Below are 20929 nucleotides of genomic sequence, written 5' to 3'. Positions count from 1 at the left end.
CTTTTAAATGAAAGATGGTGTGTGAAGGACAGGAGAGGAAAACTAGATGTGAAAAAGAAGGAAAGGAAGACAAAATCTGGCATGCCCCCACTTTCCATACCAGGATTGAGATTGGGGAGAAGAGAAATAATAATTTTGAATAAATATGGAGTTGTAATTACTATACTAAACTAATTTCTAAAATAAAATGTTAGAAATTTTTAAGACATAATTTTGAAATTATCTTTATTTGTTTTTGTAAAGTCAGTAGGACTTCATTATCTCAAAATGGCTGGGAGAATCAAGGGACCTGAGCTAATTACCATCCAAGAAGATGGCAAGAATTAGTCTCACAGAACAATTTCAATAATTTGATATCTGATTATATCCCATGAGTCTTGCTTCTCCAATATAGCAGACTATAATAAAAAATTGTTTTGCAATTAAATTTTGCATTCTTTTAGTATGTCTTCTTTGGAGAAATTCTCACAAATAAGAATGCTGAGGATTTCTCGTAGGTGCTGTAATTTGCTTAAACAAACCCCATTTGTGACTGTTCTGGGTTTTTTATTTATTCTTATAATCATGATCAGTGACATTGAAATAGAAGTAGTTTTATATAATAGCTATTTCCTACTTTTGAATTATATAATTAAAATGATACCAGTAATGAGGTTTATGGGCCAGCGGCTGTGCATTATTTTTGCTCTTGATATGTATGTACTGCCAAACTGTTTTCTAAAGAGATTTCACAATCTTTACCACTATCAGTGGCCTATGAGCATGTCTTTTACTAGAATTAGATGTTACTACTTTAAATGCAAGATTAAGATTAAATGCAAGATTAATAGATATAAAATAATACCTATCTTTTAAAGTTGAATCTTTTTAATTACCACAAAATATTCTCCCATACATTTACCATTTATAATTTCTCCTCTGTGGAATGGTTTATGGTTTTGCCAATTCACGCCAATGGCATTTTCTGACGACAGGATACTCATGTGTTACACCAGCCCCTCTAGTTGCATTTCTGTCATCAGGAAGGAAAGGGTATTGTAGGGGGTAAGACAGTCATAAATATTTATAGAAATGCCACTGCCCTATTCCCCAGGGCACTAGCACTTAATGCTCAGTGAAACACAACAGAATTTTTAGAAAGAACTTCTTCTCTTCTTGGGAAAAAAAATTAATTTCTTTTCTTTTGTAAAATATGTAATACTTATAGGCATTTTCCATCAAAGATGGAAAAAGAAAAGGGAATTTTTCATTTTGCCTGTAAAGTGCTTCTGATACATTTTATCAATCTTAGAATTATTGACTTCTTTTCAGAGTTGAAGTAGGACACTGACCTAAAGTAAAACTAAGGTAAAAATTTATTATGAAAGAATACTAACTAAAATAGAACAAGAAAACTCTTTTAGAGCTATTAGAAATTCTGCTTTCTTAAGGATAGTCTTGGTTTTGATTATTAAACATAACTTTGCACTTTTCTAAAAGTGAAGATATGTTTTTCATCTAAACAAGAGGCACTTTTATGGAAACATTTAAATATTGAAACATTGCAAATATTAAGAACACAATTCTCACAGAAAAATGCAAAAATTGCAGAGAAAACAGATAATGATAGCCACACACACATAAGCACACACAATGGTTAGAAAGATATTTCACGGTAACAAACAACATAAATATTTAGTTGTAACAATCATAAAGAAGAACTATATTATCAAAATCAGTGATATTTACCAAACATTTAAGTCTTAGTTAATAATACATTTCTACTCAAATGAGCTTTGCAATTATATCTATATGACAGTTGCCAAATTGGCCTGGAAGGGAATTTGGCTGATATGATTTACAAGAGTTCATCCATTTAGTTTAAGCAAATAGGAAGGAATAGAAATATAGACTCAGGACATATCTGATTGCAAAGAGCAATTCACACTGATCAATATTTTCTTCTACTCAGACCTGCACAATTTTGTAACTTTGGGCTAGGATATAATCATAGAGGCTTTGACTTCAACTGGCATGGGGTTTGGGGTATAAGATGTCAGTCCTCTTACAGTGGAATCTGCCACTTTCCTCATGGACATCAGAGGAAGGTCAGAAAGAAGAGAAAAACACAGTTTCCTCTCCTTGGTCTCCTTTGGTTCCTAAGAGCTTCCCCCTTTTCTCTAGTATTCCTGATGCTCATTCTACCCTTCTACCTAATTTCTTTGAATTTCATTTCATACTCTGACCTGGCATACTCATTATGAGTCTTAGAAATAAGAATTCTAGAGAATTATTTGGTAAAATCCACCCTCTTCAATCTTTCTGCATTATTGGTAGGATTGTAAATGCAGCCACCATGGAAAACACTATGGAGCTTCCTCAAAAGCATTAAAAATATAATTACCATATGAACCAGAAATTTGGATATATACTTCTGAGTATATATCCAAAGAAAACAAAATCACTATCTCAAAAAGATACCTTCACCCCCATCTGTGTGTGTATGTGTGTGTGTGTGTGTGTGTATTTCTCAGCAATAAAAAAATAAAGAAACCCTGTCATTTGTGACAACATGGATAGACACTGAGAGCATTATGCTAAGTGAAATAAGTCAGAGAAAGACAAATATATGATCTCACTTATGTAAAAATCTTTTAAAAACCCACAAAACACAAATAGATACAGAGAACGGATTGGTGATTGCCAGAGGGATGGTAAGGGTCAAGGAAATAGGTGAAAGTGGTCAAAAGGTATAAACTTTTAATTATAAGATAAATAAGTTCTGGGGATGTAATGTACAATATGGTACCTACAGTTAACAATATTGTTGTATATTTGAAATTTGTTGAGAGTAGATCTTAAAAGTTCTCATGGCAAGAAAAAATATTGTAACTGTGAGGTGATAGATGTTAACTAAACTTATTGTGGTAATTATTTTGCAATATATTCATATATTAAATCATTATGTTATACACCTTTAACTAATACAATGTTATATGTCAATTATATGTCAATAAAACTGGGAGGAAAAATCCACTCTCCTTCCTTAATGCAAACAAACAAACTGGCAAACCAGCAAACAAATTTAGCAAACAAAAATAGGGGACAACTTCTTGACAAAGGGTAGATACAGTAATATTTAATCTGCATCATACTTAGCTAGAAACATTAGAAACACTCTTAATAATATCCCCAAAACAAGATATAAATACTTACTATTATTAGTACCACTATTCAACACTGTACAGGAAGTCCTGCCCAATAAAATACAAGACAAATACATTTGTGAGAGAATCATTGGAAACAAAGAAAAAAAAAAATCTACCTAGAAAAGTCAAGAAAACTGACTGACAAAATTAGTGATTTTGGCCAGCTCACCATACAAAATAAAAGCAGACAAAAATTAATAACAATAACAATAGCAATAGCCAATTTGAAAATATCAGTAAAAATACCCAATCACACTAGCAACACACATATTTAATTAGTTAGGAATAGACCTAATGAGAATAATGTGAGTCCTGTTTAAAGAAAACCATAAAATTGTATTTAAGACCATAAAGGAAGATGTATATACTCTGACCCAACAATTCCATTTCTTAGGGTCTGTCCTAGATAATACTCTAATCTTGCAAAAAGATATTGTTTATAATTGGGGAGGTAGAGAAACCTCTAAATGCCCATAAATATAGCTAAATGAATAATGGTTCATGGTCCAATTCAACTGTTGAATAAAAGAACAAGGTGTATCTATACACACTGCCAAAGAAATTTCAAAGTCAAACCATTAAATTTAAAAATAAATTGAAGAACAATACATAAAAATTGATCCCACGTATTTTAAAGCCCACAATACTGAACAGTATGATACATAATTTATATATACACATATAATATATAAAGTATATTTATAGGACATGTGTAAAACTATATATACATTCATGTATGTATAAAACACATGAAAACAGTGGTTAATTCTAGGGGACAAGCATGTAGATGTGGTTGTAGGAAAAGAATTTTATTGAGGTTGATTTTTATTTTATGTATATTAACTGAATAATTCACAATGAGAATGCATTCACTTCTTGATTGTGAAATTTTGAAATTTAATAAAAATAATGAGACCTGGCATATAGAAAGCACTCAATAAATGCTTGTTGTAGATATGAATATAACCATCTTAAAACTGTGTACTAGTCTCTTGCTCTCAAGGCCCCAAGAGCCCATTTTTCTGACCACCAGACTGCCAGTCACAGCTCTAAACACGTTTTTCAAACCAGTTTTGTATCACTAAAGCAAAATGGAAGCTTGCATAGTCGCCAAGTGACCAGGAACAGCTGTCTAGATGGATTTAAGATGAGAGAAAAGCCTCAGTCCTCCTCTCACCTTCAGGAGACCTGGCCCAACTAACACAGAGCTTGGTACTTGCGGAGAGAAGCACACTTGGAGATATAAAGAGCAAGAAGAGAATTTACGTTTTAAAGGTTGTGTCTTTTTCTATCTTATTTACTTACACTTTATCTTCATTTGAAAAAATGAATCTTGTTAATATGTTATATCTGTGTAGCTGACAGAAATGTAGTATATTTGAGAAAGGCAAAAATAAATTGTCACAGTGTTTTAATTTTGATTGTTAAAAATATGATACAGCTAATGCTGATTTTAAACCTCAGAAAACAGATTCTGCAAAATTCAAATTATATTCAGATAAAATGTTACATTTTTCTATGACAAGTTTATATCACAGAAGCATCAGTAACTTTGGGTCTGCCCTTCGGTTCACTTCACTGAAATCTCAGTCTCGGTCTGTCCTTCAGTAATAGAGGTAAGGTCAACAGTTTGGTCTATTATAGTTAATGTAATGGTTGTATCCAATTTATCCCTTTCTCATCTAATGCTAATTCTTATTAATGTAAGTTATGTGGAATAGATGGAGTCAGGCCATTCCTGAACTCCCTTGACTGTAGTTATGAAATATGCTCAACTTCCTAATGATGGAAAGTCATATCTGGAAATTCTGAGGGTATCTTCAACTTGGAAGTTAACTTCTTTGAGTAAATTAGGATTGCCCTTGGCAAATGGTGAAGGACCTCACTAAATGAAATGCATAATTAGATTTACACTGACATAAATGTATTTCTTTATGCCTCAATTTATTCAATTGTAAAATGAGATGGATTAGATGATCTAATCCTTTCTTCCAGTTACAAAAAAAAAAAAAACCTCAAAATTTAAATATGAGATTTCCTTATAACCATTCCATACAAAATTACACCTATTGTGAATAAATGTTAAAGAAGTAAATAGAATATAGGTATATCTTTGATGAAATTCCAGAACAGATTATCAAAGATCTGGTTCATTACTACTTGAAAAAGAAAAGTAAAATAATAATGATGATGATAATAATGATTTAACAAGGGTTGCATATGAAATTTTATCAAACAATAGTTTCCTTTTGAAGCAGGGTAACTGGACTAATCCATGAAGAAATAGCTGGAATTATTACCTGCCTTCACGTTGTTATCGAAATGAAGGCAGGTAATAATTCCAGCTATTTCTTAAAAAAAAAAAAAAAAGATACCTGAAGATTTAATATGAAAATTGAAAAATGCAGACATTGAGGTCTTCTTGTGGCTGTGAGACAAGAAGATTGATTGTTGGTTCCTTACCAAGTTGAAGTTCATTACCATTTTCAAGGGTTATTTATTGTTTCATTATCTGTTTTCTTTTGAAGTTCTTGCCCATGGTCCTGACCAAGTTCACATTTTTATAAATCAGTACCTTGTAAATATAGAGAGTATCAAATTTATAAATCATTTAAATCAAGGAAGCATGACTAACAGTATGTACATCCAGTGACAAAGACATGATTCCAAAAACTTAATGGCCTAAAATGATGAGATTAAAACAATGAGATGAAATGTAGAAAAGATAAAAATCTTGCCTAGCAATAAAAAGAAAAAAAATTCTAGCTGATCAATAGTCCTTAGGAATTAGACATAGTTCTACATTTTATATGTAGAAAACAATCTCAATATGAGTCAGTAGTGTGATTGGCTGCCCTTCCTTCTCTTGCAAAATGACTGCAATTTAAATTCAGATACTAGTGTTGTAAACCTAAGTATAGAGAGGCACTTGTTTGGTTAGTCTACATTGGAAATCTTTGTTTAGTTCTGGTTACCATATTTAAAAGATAATGGTTACCTTTTTAGTTCTGGGTACCAAATTTAAAAGCATATTAGAACACTTTTAGACAAAAGGTAATTTTAAATATAGTAACTCTATTGGGAACTGTGTCACATGAAAGAATTAAGGATGGTTTTAACTCAGAAACATGCACTTGTGTTTGTGTGCACGTTTTTTGGAGAGGAAGTAAAGGGAGCCATGACTATGTCAATATTTATAGGACTCTAAGAAAACAAACTTGTTTTATATTTACTTCTTTTTCTCCTGTCTTTCTTTTAAATAGAAACACTTATCAAAGAAATAAAGAAATATTAGGATTATTTTTCACATCCACCATTTTTATAATCAGGAAGAGAGAAGGGGCAAGAAAAGATATATAAGCTTAATCAAATCAAAACAAAACATTCTAATAGTGTTCATGTTTCCTCAGGTTTATTCATCTTTATGTATTCAGTGTCAAGTATATTGACAGGGAAATGGTAGATATGCAGTTAAATGAATCAATAATGAAAGAATGGATACATAATTATGGAGTGAATGACTCGTGAGGTCCAGTCACTAGAAATGTCCCAAGCAAAGCTGGGTAACTATTTATCAGGGATCTCTTAGAAAGGACTCCTAAAAAAAATGGATGGGCCTAGATGACCTTTAAGATGCCTTTTACATGTAAAATCATTTAAGAGATCAAATAAGTAATTATTCTCTACAGTTCTGATTATTACTACAGTTTAAGCATTAGAATTTGCTCAAAGAAGCTCGGACACAAACTCTTATCTATCAAGGGGAGAGTGATATAAAAATTAAAAAAAGTTAAGATTTCTGCTAAGTAAAAGCTTGGTAAAGCCTTTCAGTATATGTAAGTAGATTATGTTGATTTAATTTTATCTGCAAAATTAGAGTGCCGTTCAGAAAGCCAATAAAGTATTTAATTTGAATGGCAATGTACTATTCCACTTTTGTCATGAACTACTGAATCCCTTCTACATTTTTGGCAATATACATAGCAATTAAATTATAATATTTTATAAATAATATATCTGTATTTCATTTGGCATCTTAACTTACCATGTAGTTAAGTTTTTTCATTACAAACATTTTAATGCTATAACTCAAATATTATATGCTATTAGTTTTATTTTTTTAATAAAGAGAATTTTCTGTTCAAGTATTTAAAATAAACAAAACATATTACAGACATTGTTAGCTAAACAAGGGAAATATAACTTAGATAACCAGAGGTTTTAACCATATCCTGTGGGATATTGAAAGGATTTATTTTTTTTAAGTACATTTTTGAGACGTTGCATGGGTTTGGATATACAAAGGATAATAACTTTAATTTATATCAATAACAAAAATCAGTAATCTGAGGAGCTTTAGAAGAGAATAATTATGTAAAAAAAGACTGACATGACACACATATAGTTTAATGGTGTTTGTTTTTTGCTGGTGGGACTATGGGTGATTTTTTTCCCCATTCTTTCTAGATTTCTACAATGAGCCTCAACTATTTTAACAAAGGTAAAAATGGTTTATTTTACTTTTTTTTAAGAAAACCTCGATAAAGTAAGAGTAAAATAACACAGCAATAGTCTATTTAAAAAGCAAAATATTGATTTTATGCTCCCTACAAAATTATTATTTAGCTTGAATCTCTTTTGTGAAACCGATAAAAAGTTCTCCAATTACACATCTTAAGGAGACCTGGGTAGGGCAAAACTCAGCATCACTAGGAAATTAATAATCTCACTAACCTGAATTCTCTAAATTAGCAAAATCACTTTTTTAAGCAGTAAAATTGTTGGAATGAAATGAATTTATAAATTTTTTTTTCATAAATCATTTTAAGCTCCCTTCTTGCTCCCTGGATGTGATCAATGTCTTTCAAATTCCTCTTAATGACTCAGACAACCTTGTGACTATCAGTAACTCTGCACTGGGGTACTCGGTGCCTACTATGGGGGAGGGGGGCATTAACTATCAAGGCTTTGTTTTTTTAGTTATAGTGTTTATTCTTTACAGAGTTTCTGTATTAGATATGATGACTTCCTAGATATTATTACTTTTTAATAAATATTACTACTGTTACCATATCTTTCTCTAGCTTCTCCTTTTTTTCCCTCAGCTTCCCCTAATTTATGGTTTCTAATATTCTATGGTGTGAAAAATAAGTTAATAATGCTTATGGTTGTGTTTAATAATAATATCATTAATGTAGTCACCAATAAATATCTTGTAGAGCCAGGCACACTTGAGGGTCATTAACCAGCTGTGAATAGAATCAGGCTAGGCTTGAGAAAGTCTGAGTGGCCAGAGGGAAGTACAGACAGGGTGGTGTAGTAGAAGATGACCAGAGCTGAAATAAGGCCCACGTTATGTGGTGCATTGTAGGCCATGTAAGGATTTTGGTTTTAACTCTGAGTGGGGAGCCATTGAACGGTCTTAGACCAGGAAGTGATATGTCTGATGTAAGTTTTTAAATACTTCTGTGATTTTTCTATAGTAAATATATTTTAAAGAAATGGGAGTGGTAGACATGAAACAGATAGAAATAACAGAGGTTCGACTATGGTATATGGTAGATATGATGATAAGTGCTAGCATATAATTTATGTTTTGAAAATCAGGCCCCCAAGACTCCACTGGATTAGCCATGAGATAATGACAGAAAGGGAGAAAAAAAGATGCTGCCCAGGTCTTTGGCCTGATTAATGGTGGTGCCACTTACTGAGAGGAATGCAGTGAAGAAATGAATTTGGATGGGTAGAAACTGCTAGGAAATTAAGAGTTCTGACTTTGACATGTTAAATGTAAGCTGCCTGCCAGACACAAGAGCAGGGTTGAAGGTACAATTTTGCAGGCCAAGTGGAAATTAAGACTGGAGGTATTAGTCGGGGAGCTATCACATTAGTAATAGAATTAAAACCTGTAAGACCAGACGCTACCAGCTAGAGGTAAGTAAAGACAGAGAAAACCAAAGTATAAGGGAAAAAAACCCACAAAACTTGAGCAGTCCATTATTTAGATGTCATGTAGAGGAGGAAAATCCATCAAAGGAGATGGAAAAGATTCTAATGGGATAGGAAAAAAACCAACAGCATGTGAGGTCCTTTAAGCCAAAAGAAGAAATCTTTTAGAGAAGGGGAAAACAGATGAACTGTGTCATCTACCGCTAAGAGAATGAATGAGGTGAGTCTATGAAAATGACCATTGTTCTGTGTTACAGAACCTGAGTCTGAAGGGTTCACACATAAGACTTAATATTTAAAATGTGTAATAGTTAGATAATGTCTTATCCATCTCCTGAACTTTCTCCCAAACCCACGCTTCATTCAGTTTTCCTGTCTCAGTAAAAGGCTCTTGCTGACCCATTTGCCTGTATTCATTATATGTATGCATGCATTACAAATTATGGTGGTTCTAACTTCCAAAATATGTTTCAAATCTATTCCTTTCTCCCCATCTTCACTGTCACCATCCTGTGTGAACCATATCCTCCTCTTCAGGAACTACTGTATTTGCTTTTTAATTAATCTCCCAGTATCCATTCTTTCCACTCTTGGCCTTTAAAATCTGTCATGTAGCGCTCTCAAGATTGTTGATGTGTTAATCATGAAGTATTACAGAAAAAAAAGAAATATTTTGGTCTGAAAATTGCATGACTGGTGGGGTCATTAGTAGAGACAGGGAGCTCTGACGAAGATAAATCTGGTGAGGCTGAAAGTCAACATAATTTTGAAAAATAAGAATAAAGCTAAAGAACTTACACTCTTGAAGTCAATACTTCCACAAAGGTATACCAGGAAGGTGTAATACTTACGTAAATACAGAAATAAAAATCAATGAAATAGGTTTGAGACTCTGGAAATAAACTCTTACATGTAAGATCAATTAATTTTTGCCAATGTAGTTCAATGGGGAAAGGATGGTTTTTCAACAAATGTGTTGGAACAACTGGATGACTTCATGCAAAAAGAAGAATTTAGACACTCTACTCACACAATACACAAAAACTAACTGAAAATGAAACATAGACCCAGATGTAAAAACTAAGATTATAAAATTTTTAGCAGAAAACAAGAAGAAAATTTTTGTGAACTTGGGTTGGGCAGAGTTCTTAGATGTGACACTAAAAGCACACCCATAAAAGAAAAAAAATGGCAAATTGATCTTCATCAAAATTAAAAACTTTTATGCTTTCAAAACTCACTATTAGGAAATGAAAAGTTAAGCTACAGGCAGGAAGAAAATATTTGCAAATCATATATCTGATAAAGAACTTGTTTCCAGAATGTATAAAAGACTCTTACAACTATGTAAGAACATAAGTAACTCAGTTAAAAGTGAGCAAAATTTGAATAGACGTTCACTAAAGAAGGAATATGAATGGCTAATAAGCATATGAAAAGATGCTTGATGTCATTAGTCAATCAGGGAAATTCAAATTAAAGCCACCAGGAGAAACTATTCATCATACCTATCATAATAAAAAAAAATTGAAAATGATAATATGACCCATACCATATGAACCAGAAATTCTACTCCTAGGAATTTGTCCCAAGATATGAAATATACAGCCACATAAAAATTTGTATGCAAATGTTCATACCAGGAAGAAATGGCAAACCTTATATAGAGAGAAAGTAGATTAGATTAGTGGTTTCCCAGAGCTGGAGGTAAGGGGGAGGATTAACTGAAAATGGGCATTGGAGATCTTTTTGGAGTGAAAGTTCTAAAACTGGATTTCAGTGATCACTGCATAAGTCTATAAATTTATAAAATTTATTGAATTGCACACTTAACTCCAGAGAAGTTTATGGAATAAAATCATAGGCCAATAATGTTTAAAAATATAACAATCTTCCCACACAAATATAGTCAATTGATTATTGATAAAGGAATAAAAGCAATTCAATGGTGAAAGAATAATCTCTTTAACAAATGGTGCTGGAAAAATTAGACATCCATATGCAAACAATTAATCTAGACACTGACCTTACACCTTTCACAAAAGTTAATTCAAAACAAATCTTGAACCTAAATGTAAAACAAAATGCTAAAAAACTTCTAGAAGAAAACATAGGAGAAACATCTATGTGACTCAAGAGAATAAAAAGATAAACCACAAACTGGAAGAAAATTTGCAAAAGGTGTATCTGATAAAAGACTATTATCCAAAATATACAAAGGGCTCTTAAAGTTCAACAATAAGTAAACAAACAACCCAATTAAAAAATAGGCCACAGATCTTAACAGTACCTCACCAAACGAAAATATACATATAGCAAATAAGCATATAGGGCGCCTGGGTGGCTCAGTTGGTTAAGCGACTGCCTTCGGCTCAGGTCATGATCCTGGAGTCCCAGGATCGAGTCCCGCATCGGGCTCCCTGCTCAGCAGGGAGTCTGCTTCTCCCTCTGACCCTCCCCCCTCTCATGCTCTCTGTCTCTCATTCTCTCTCTCGCAAATAAATAAAATCTTAAAACAAATAAAAATAAAAAATAAGCATATAAAAAGATGTCCTACATCATATGTTTTCAGAGAAATCAAATTAAGACAGCAGTGAGATATCACTACGTACTTACTAGCTTGGTCAAAATCCAGAATGCTACCAAGGATGTGGGGCAACAGGGACTCCCATTCATTCCTGGTGGGAATGCAAAGTATATAGCCACTTAGGAAGACAGTTTGGTGGTTTCTTACAAGGCTAAGCATACTCTTAGCATACGATTCAGCAATCATACTCCTTGGCATTTACCCAAAGGAGTTGAAAACTCAGGTCCACACAAAAATCTGCACATGGATGTTTGTAGCAGCTTTATTTATGATTGCCAAATTTTAGAAGCAACCAGGATGTCCTTCAGTAGTTGAATGGATAAATTGCAGTACCTTCAGACTATAAAATATTATTCAGTGCTAAAAAGAAATATACTATCAAGCCATGAAAATACACGAGGAACCTTAAATGCATATTATTAAGTGAAATAATCAAATCTGAAAAGGCTACATATTGGATTCCAACTAAATGACATTCTAGAAAAGACAAAACTACGGAGACAGTAAAAAGATCAGGGGTTGCTAGGGGTTCGGGAGGGAGGGATGAATAGGTGGAGCACAGAGGATTTTAAGGGCAGTGAAACTACTCTGTATGACCCCATAATTACGGGCAGATATCATTATACATGCACCCAAACCCATAGAATATACAACACCAGGAGTGAACCTTCATGTAAACTATGGACCCTGGGTGATTCTCATGTGTTGATGTAGGTTCATCAGCTGTAACAAATGTACCACTCTGGGAGGGTGGGGGTGATGAAAATGGAGGGGTCTATGATGTGTAGAGGCAGGGAGTATATGGGAAATCTCTGTGTCTCCTGTTCAATATTGTTGAACCTAAAACTGCTCTACAAAATAAATTTCACTTAAAAAAAAAATTTGTGTTACCTTGAGTTTTTATTTTTATTTATTTATTTTTTTTAAAGATTTTATTTATTTATTTGACAGAGACAGAGACAGAGACAGCGAGAGCTGGAACACAAGCAGGAGGAGTGCGAGAGGGAGAAGCAGGCTTCCCGCTGAGCAGGGAGCCCGATGCGGGGCTCGATCCCAGGACTCTGGGATCATGACCTGAGCCAAAGGCAGCCGCTTAATGACTGAGCCACTCAGGCACCCCTACCTTGAGTTTTTAGATACAGGACCACAACATAATCACTGAAATTAGTAAGTTAGATTTTATTAAGATTTAAAATTTCTACTCTCTGAAGATAGTTAAGAGAATGAAAAAGACATGCCAGAGACTGAGAGAAAGTAGATGCAAAACAGATATCATAACAAAGATCTGTATCTAAAATCTGCAAAGAACTCTTAACACTTAACAATAAGAAAAAAAAAGTGAAAAATGGAAACAATTTCTGAATAGATACCTCATCCAAAAGAGATGGCAACTAAAACTAAACGTATGAAAAGACACTCAAAATCATGTCATTAGGGAATTGTGATTTAAAACAGCAAAGGGATACCTACTAGGGTGGCTAAAATCTAAAAACCAAAAACCAAAAATTTCACATTACTAAATGTTCATTAGAATGCAGAACAACAGGAATGCCTATCCATTTCTGGTGTGAATGAAAAAATGCATAGACAATTTAGAAGACAATTTGGCAAATTCTTACAAAGGAAAGCATACTCTTACCATATAATCCAGTAATTGTGCCCAATTTTAGTTCAAAACTTATATTCACACATAAACTAAGTGTTAATGTTTATGACTGCTTTATTCACAATCACTAAAAACTGGAAGCAAATAAATCTTTCTATAGGTAAATGGATAAACAAAATGTGCTATATCTATGAATCGAGTGGTATTCAGGGATAAAAAGAAACAAGTTGTCAAAATACAAAAAAACATAGAAGAAATTTAAATGATACTGTAAATGAAAGAAGCCAGTCTGAAAGGTTACATACTGTATGATTCCAATTATGTGACAAAAAGGCAAAACTACAGAGGCAGCAAAAAGAGCAGTGGTTGCCGGGAGAGGAAGAAAGGTGAATCAGCAAAGCACAGTGGATTTTTAGGATGGTGAAACTATTCTGTAGGATACTGTAATCGTGGGTGGATAACAATGCAGTTGTTAAAACTCATAAAATTTTATAGCTTCAAGAGTGAACCTTAATGTATGCACATTTTAAAAAAATAGGAGGCCAGGGATCCCAGAAATAAATGCAGAATATGAGAAGAAAATCTTATTATAAATACATGATATTACCTCACTGAAGTGTGGGGGTGGGGGGGAAGGTGCTGACCTAAGTGTCCTTGGAACTAAGCGGAGTCCATAAGACTAAAGGAAAAGGAACAGCACATAAGCACTTTATTCTGTTGATAAAGCTGTTTCCCATGAGGGTACAGTTGAACAATTCCTATACTGTTACACATGTTTACTGGAACTGAACATCTATGTAAATGGATCGTGGGAGGGGGAAAGTCAGGTTTCTTTCTTTTTTTTTTAAATATATTTATTTATTTTAGAGAGGGAGAGAGAGCACGCACGTGTGTGAGCATGCAAGCGGTGAAAGGGGCGGAGAGAAATAATCTTCAGCAGACTCTACACGGAGGGCAGAGCCTGATGCAGGGCTCCATCTCATGACCCTGAGATCATGACCTGAGCCAAAATCAAGAGTCAGACGCTCAGCCAACTAAGCCACCCAGGTGAGCCAGGAAGTCGGATTTCTTACAGCTAAGGTGAGAATTTACAGATAAGCAAGAAGAGGATAGAATGACATATGTGCTAGTGGAGTTGGCAACACCAATGTAAGGTCATGATTAGCTGAGTGTAGGTACAAATATATACCTATATACATGCCTGAGGATATACACATATATTTCTGTGCTTTGTCAGCTGGGAAGATCTAACAGAAATAGCATTCCAGTAGCAATGAACACATCTAGCACCCAGATCTTGGCTTTCTGGTACCTTCTCCAATAAAAGGAACCAGGATTTGGGGGGAAATGGCTTCTTCTAGCACCATGGCAGGAAATATATAGGATGAGCCTGAAGCATCTGGTACTGACAGAAACTAAAGAATCACCCCCTCTGCCCAAAATGAAACTCCACAGTGTGAGTACATATTAAAGGGGCACAGAAGTCAACTGAAAGGGCTCCCAATGTCCAAAGCTGGAATAATTTCAGCAACACAGTAAGTAAGGTAGTATTGGATTATAACCCAACGTATAAAATAACTATCCAAGACTCCTCACTGGTATAAATACATGATTGAATAAATTAATAAATGGGGGAGTAGAGACAAATTTCCTATGCAGAATAACTCCAAATAATTTATGCAGCTACTCTGCTCTGAAGGAGATGAGGTATAACATCCTCTTCTAAGTGTGAGCTGCACATAAAGACTGCCTTCCAAAGAGTGGATTATGGAAAGTGGGGGTAGGAGAAGAGTAACTGTACAAAGGAAAAAGAAAAGTTGACAAAACCACCTCAGTGAGGTGATCAAAGTCACAATCAATCATAAATCACGTCGAGAGTAAACGCGTATGATAAGATGTGATCGAAATTTAGCACATTACTTGTGTGAGCTTCCTCCCAAAAAACATAACCCCAGTCTAGTCATGAGAAAAACATCAGAAACATTTCAGTAGAAGGCATCCTATGAGATTCCTGAGTAACACACCTTAAAATTGTTAAGGTCATCAAAAATAAGGAAAGTCTCAGAAACTATTGCAGCTGAGAGGAGCCTAAGGCAATAAGACAAAGAAATATAATGTGGTACCTTGGACAGGATTCTGGAACACAAAATGGACATTAGGTAAAAACTAAGGAAGTCTTAAAAAATGATGACATTTAGTAAGAATTTAATGGAGCACCTGGGTGGCTCAGTTGGCTAAGCGTCCAACTCTTGATCTCAGCTCAGGTCTTGATCTCAGGATCATGATTTCAAGCCCTGCATGGGGCTCCATGCTGGGCATGAAGACTACTTTAAAAAAAAAAAAAATTAACTTTAGATCATCAAATGTACCATACTAATGTAGGATTTTAATAACAGTGGGACTGGTTTGGAGTATATGGAAATAATCTGCAATATTTCTCAATTTTTAATAAACCTATAACTATTTTAAATAAATATATATACATATATATGTATATATATATATATATATATATATATATACACACACACACACACACACTAAGTACATTTATCTCGGTCCTGCCTACTCTTCATCCTCATCTTTGTACTTCTTTCTCTCAAAACTGAGTAATTACTCCTCTGCCTGGAACACTTTTTCCCTTGCTATTTGTCTGACTTACCCCGATCACTTTTTGGATCTCACCTTAAATTACATATTTTGTATGATCTATATGTTATTAGTTGGTTGAAATATATCATTTCCATAAACTATGAGCTCTGTGAAAGCAAGGGCCATATTTGTTCCCAGTAACTAGCCTGAGAATAATATTCAGTATTCAACAATTTTAATGAAAAAATAGATGACTCTTGACCTCTCAAAGATTATTTACTTACTTTTGCTTCCCTTTTGGCAGTATACAGTGTTATTTATATTCTAAAGTATTGATAATGACTTCTATATAACCAATATGGTGTTATAAAAGACATTTTAACTAATCGTATATGACTCATATCTGGGATACATGGGCATAAATGTCTAGTTGTTTAACCTCCATGAATACATAATATTTTGGTCCTTAATTTGTATTGTCATTGTGTCAGTACTTTATTGAAGCCATGTAAAATCTCTCAATTTTTAAAAAATCTGCTGAAAACTTTGAAACTAAAAAACAAATAAAAAATCATGGACTACCCAAGCAGCATACTGGTTAGTATGAAAAACAAACAACAAAACATCCAAATCAAAGTGAATAATATTTACTTCTTTGTTGACAATGACGTGCATCAACACAGTTGAGTAGTTCCTTAATCAACATTACAGCTACATAGTAACAAAAAAACTTTATTGTGCATTTGTAACGGTTGGCAACAGGCAGTTCTTAAAGGCAGGTGACAGTAATAAATAAAACTGTGCTAATTATGCAAAGTTTCTTCTATTACGAAAATATCAGGAAATTCTTAATGTCTGTGTAAAGAAAAAATAGATGTATCCTCTTTTGAAAGAAGAAGGTAGTTTAAACTTCAACATTTCCTTGTTTAAAATTGAGCTAATTTAAATAAATGGCCCATGATATAAAACTATCATTTCAGGGACTCTAAAGTTATTTCTTAAGCTCTCAAAGCAGGATTCCTTAAAACTGTCTAACTCCATGAACTAGTTTTGATGCCTTGAACTATGTGTCCTATTATTGTGGGAATAAGATATGGAGTAGAAGGAGGAGAAAGCTGTTAAACTTAATAGAAAATATAATATGGAAAATAATGTTATGATCACCTAAACAAGGTTGTAAACATTATTAAACACCAGAAAGATTTTTATATACCAGCTACTGAAAGAAATTCGAAATTAGTTGTGTATACACTACTGTCACTTGGCAGACCTTAAATCTGAACGTCAACTGATGGTTAGATTTGGCTGATATTAGGGCAGGAATTAAGGTTTAACACAGTTCAGTCAAACTGTCATTATGCCTACTTTTTTCTTAGACTTGACAAGCCTTCATTTAGAATCACTCATGACCAGAACAAGGACCAAAAATATAAATAAATCAACCCCCTTCACTGGCTTGTTTGGCAAATGACCCATTGCTTGAGGTTTGCTTGTGAGATCAAAGAAGAAATACTGCCACACCAAAAGAATTTATAATGATTAATGTGAGCAAAATGAGCACCAAAGGAAGTGATAATAATCTGCTACTTGTAAATGTCACCCAGTTTTCCAGTGTGAACACATCACTGTTTGCTTCTGCAAGAGGAAAAGAGATGCAGGATATGTTTCTCTTTTCCTGAGAACGCTATGTTCCCATGATGAACACATTCAAGCCACTCCCTGTGTCCTCGCCCACCTCACTCCTTTGCCTGGTCTCTAACTTGTGGAGAACTGATTCCCTGTCAATTCTGAAGCTGCATTCCTGGGGTGTCCTGCTCCTACCTGCTACCCTTGGGGCTAAATAACCTCTCTGCTCTTATGTCATAAGTTCTTTCCACAAAATTACCATCCTGTTGTCATCGGTGTGTTTGCCAGCTAACCGTGCCTAAAGCTTCTGTTGCGCCCTGCAGCAAAACTTTGTAAAATATTTGAGGATGAAATGGAGACTTTGAAGCTCCTGACGCTCAGTCAGCATTGAACAATTTTGGCAAAATAATGATTTGAAATTTGCCTACTCTTCAATTTAGGAGCAACTGTGATGATATATTATTTTAATGAGTTCTAAGTTCAAAGGTAGAAAAGAACTTGTTTTTCCTAGACAATTCCGGTGAGAAGGAGCATTAGCTGTTCCTTGATTCTTCCTGCCAATTAAGCCATATTTGAATTGTTCCTGCTTCATGTGATGTGAATGTCTAAAAATGCTAACAGAGTCATCCGTTTATTTTCAGAATTTGCAAAAGCCACAAATGTTGCTGCCGAAAGGTGGGCTCCCGCAGGAATTCACGTAATTCTGTGGTATACCACTGACTTTAAATGGCCCCAAATACTTTCTTAAAATGCCCTGACGTGATCTATATTTGTAGTAACCTTCTACATAAAACGCTGGTACAGTGCGAAATATAAATATATACTTAATAGTAAGTTGCTAGCTTGAAAATGAGTGCCTTGCATATATGACATTGGATATATCAAGGAGCTCTCTTGCTTGGGCAGAAAACAATATTAAAAGTGAATGCATTATTTCAGGTAGCCAGATAATGCCAGTTTTTAGTAACATAGATTTCAGCTTAGATATCTGAAATAAATCACATCGCATTCAGAGTTTTGCAGGTTATTATTTGGGCTACAGAGAAAAGGTTCTGATTGAAGGATCAAAGTGTGTCTGCAGGCCATGTGTAAGAGAGCTCCCCCAGGAAATGATTTCAGTAGCCATTAGTAATGATATTGCACATGTGATTCATAAAGTATACAAGAGCCTACAGCAAGAACTGCTCATTCTGTATGTTAAGTTTTCTCTAGTTTGGAATCCCAGAGCCTGTTATTTTTAAGTTATTTCTCATAGTATGGCATCTGAAAACTTCCCCACAGGATTAATTTTCAATATATATGATGCATGACCTTCCTTCTTGTAGAACCATATAATATACAATTTAAGGTTTTCAGTTAAAGACATTAGTATGGCTGACCTGTTGTCTTCAAGAGAAAAAAGCAGCACAACCATCAAAAAAATGTTTTATTTTTCTTCTTTTTTTTCAAAGAAGGAATAATCATTAAGAAAGACATAATGACTCTTTTTACTTTTAAAAAATACATTCCACTTTTCTGAGATTATCGTAGTTTTGGTTACCATATTATTCCTTTACTCTCAAATTTTTACTTGCTATTTTGGAAATCATGTTTTATGTCTTTAAATAGCTATGACTGGGCAAAATGCCTTGAATGTCTGTGCTTTCTTGTTTGTTTGTTTGCATTTTATACACTAACATTTACCATAACCTTGGCCTTCATGGCAGATAATTGCTAGTTCTCCAGCTGTCTCTTCTATGTATTTAAATAAATGCTGTCATCTGATATTCAAATCAACCAGTCTGATTTTTTGAAAGAACAATTTGCTGGATCTTAATTAGTATAAAGAAATAAACTCAGTTTTTCATGGTTTTTAAATTTTTCTTATGTTCTGGCCATTTATTATATAGCAACAAGAACAAAAACTTCAGGTATTTTGGGATTTTTTTTTTTTCAAAATTAGAGGAGTTTCTGAATTTGACCTGTTACTTCATCTTATTAATGGACACCACCCATAAATATTTTCAGTATTCTTAGTCCTAATGTCTATTCAATTTTCATTTGAGAAATATAAATTAACTTAGTTATTCCAGACAACAATTAAGCTACCCTTCATTTGCTTTTATGTTATTTTGGGCATATTTTAATACCACTTTGTCAGCTGACCCAAGTAATTTCCTTTCCATTATGTTTCAATTTCATAGTATGCGCTGTCATTATAATTTACTGTAGGGTATATAATGACGACTTAGGGCACTATAACTAATTCAAGAGGTTGTTTTTCAAAAACACAACTCTGCTTCAAAAACATTTTTACAAATATCTATCTATCTATCATCTATCTATCTATCATCTATCATTTATCATCTATCTATGTATCTATGTATCTATGTATCTATCTATCATCTATCTATCTATCATCTATCTCTATCTACTTATTGAACATGCTGCTTTAAATACCACCACGATAACCTGTTGCTCAAGCAAAGCTGAGTTTACTGCTTGTGGTGATAAAAAATATCACTAACTATTTTTTTTAAAGATTTATTTATTTATTTGAGAGAGAGAGAGGAGGAGAGAAAGAGAGAACACACGTGCAAGAGTGAGGGGAGGGGCAGAGACAGAGGGAGAGAAATCCTCAAGCCCAGTCCCTGCTGAGGGCAGAACCTGTGGAGGCGGGGCTTGATCCCAGGACCCCAAAATCATGGCCTGAGCTAAATCAAGAGCCAAAAGCTCAACTGACTGAGCCACCCAGGCACCTCAAGAATATCAGTAAGTTGACAGAATCCCTTAGTAATTTCTTCGAAGGGGCATAGCAAAGATAAGGTATTTATAAAGATTTTGAAATAATTAGTGTAAGGTGGGACTTTCAGTGCAGAGGCTTTATTAGCGGTGAGTGGAGTTCATGATATAATAATTTAGAATAGTGGACACAGTGAGATGAGGCTGGCTTGAGGTTCCACCAGTCTTGGAAAACGAACAGTCTTATGGGGCTGTGGATTGGAGTTTGAGAAGTCTAATGTTCTTAGAGTTTGAGAAAATTCCCCAAGTAAACCATATAGGTATTTATAGTGTTTAATTTTTGGACAAGAGTTTCTTGAAAAAGTCACATCATGTTGAGAAAAACAGTTTGAATTCTTTGAGGCTAGAATTCAAATATATAACTGAACCTTTCAAATGAAGTACTATTTCTTTTTTAGGGTTACTCTAGAGGTGAATTTATCCAATATATCAGCCTAAATATGGTTTGTTTTCTAAAAGTATAGGTTACTAAAGATAGGATCAAAATGTTTTTAAAGTCCTTATACATCATAGAGTTTAATGCCCTAAGCACAAAGCTTTTTCTCTTTTCCTTTCCTTTCCTTTCCTTTCCTTTCCTTTCCTTTCCTTTCCTTTCCTTTC

Source organism: Phoca vitulina, unplaced genomic scaffold (assembly GCF_004348235.1).
Source record: "Phoca vitulina isolate PV1807 unplaced genomic scaffold, GSC_HSeal_1.0 scaffold15, whole genome shotgun sequence".
Classification (NCBI taxonomy): Eukaryota; Metazoa; Chordata; class Mammalia; order Carnivora; family Phocidae; genus Phoca; species Phoca vitulina.
Note: the sequence above shows the minus strand (reverse complement) of the source record.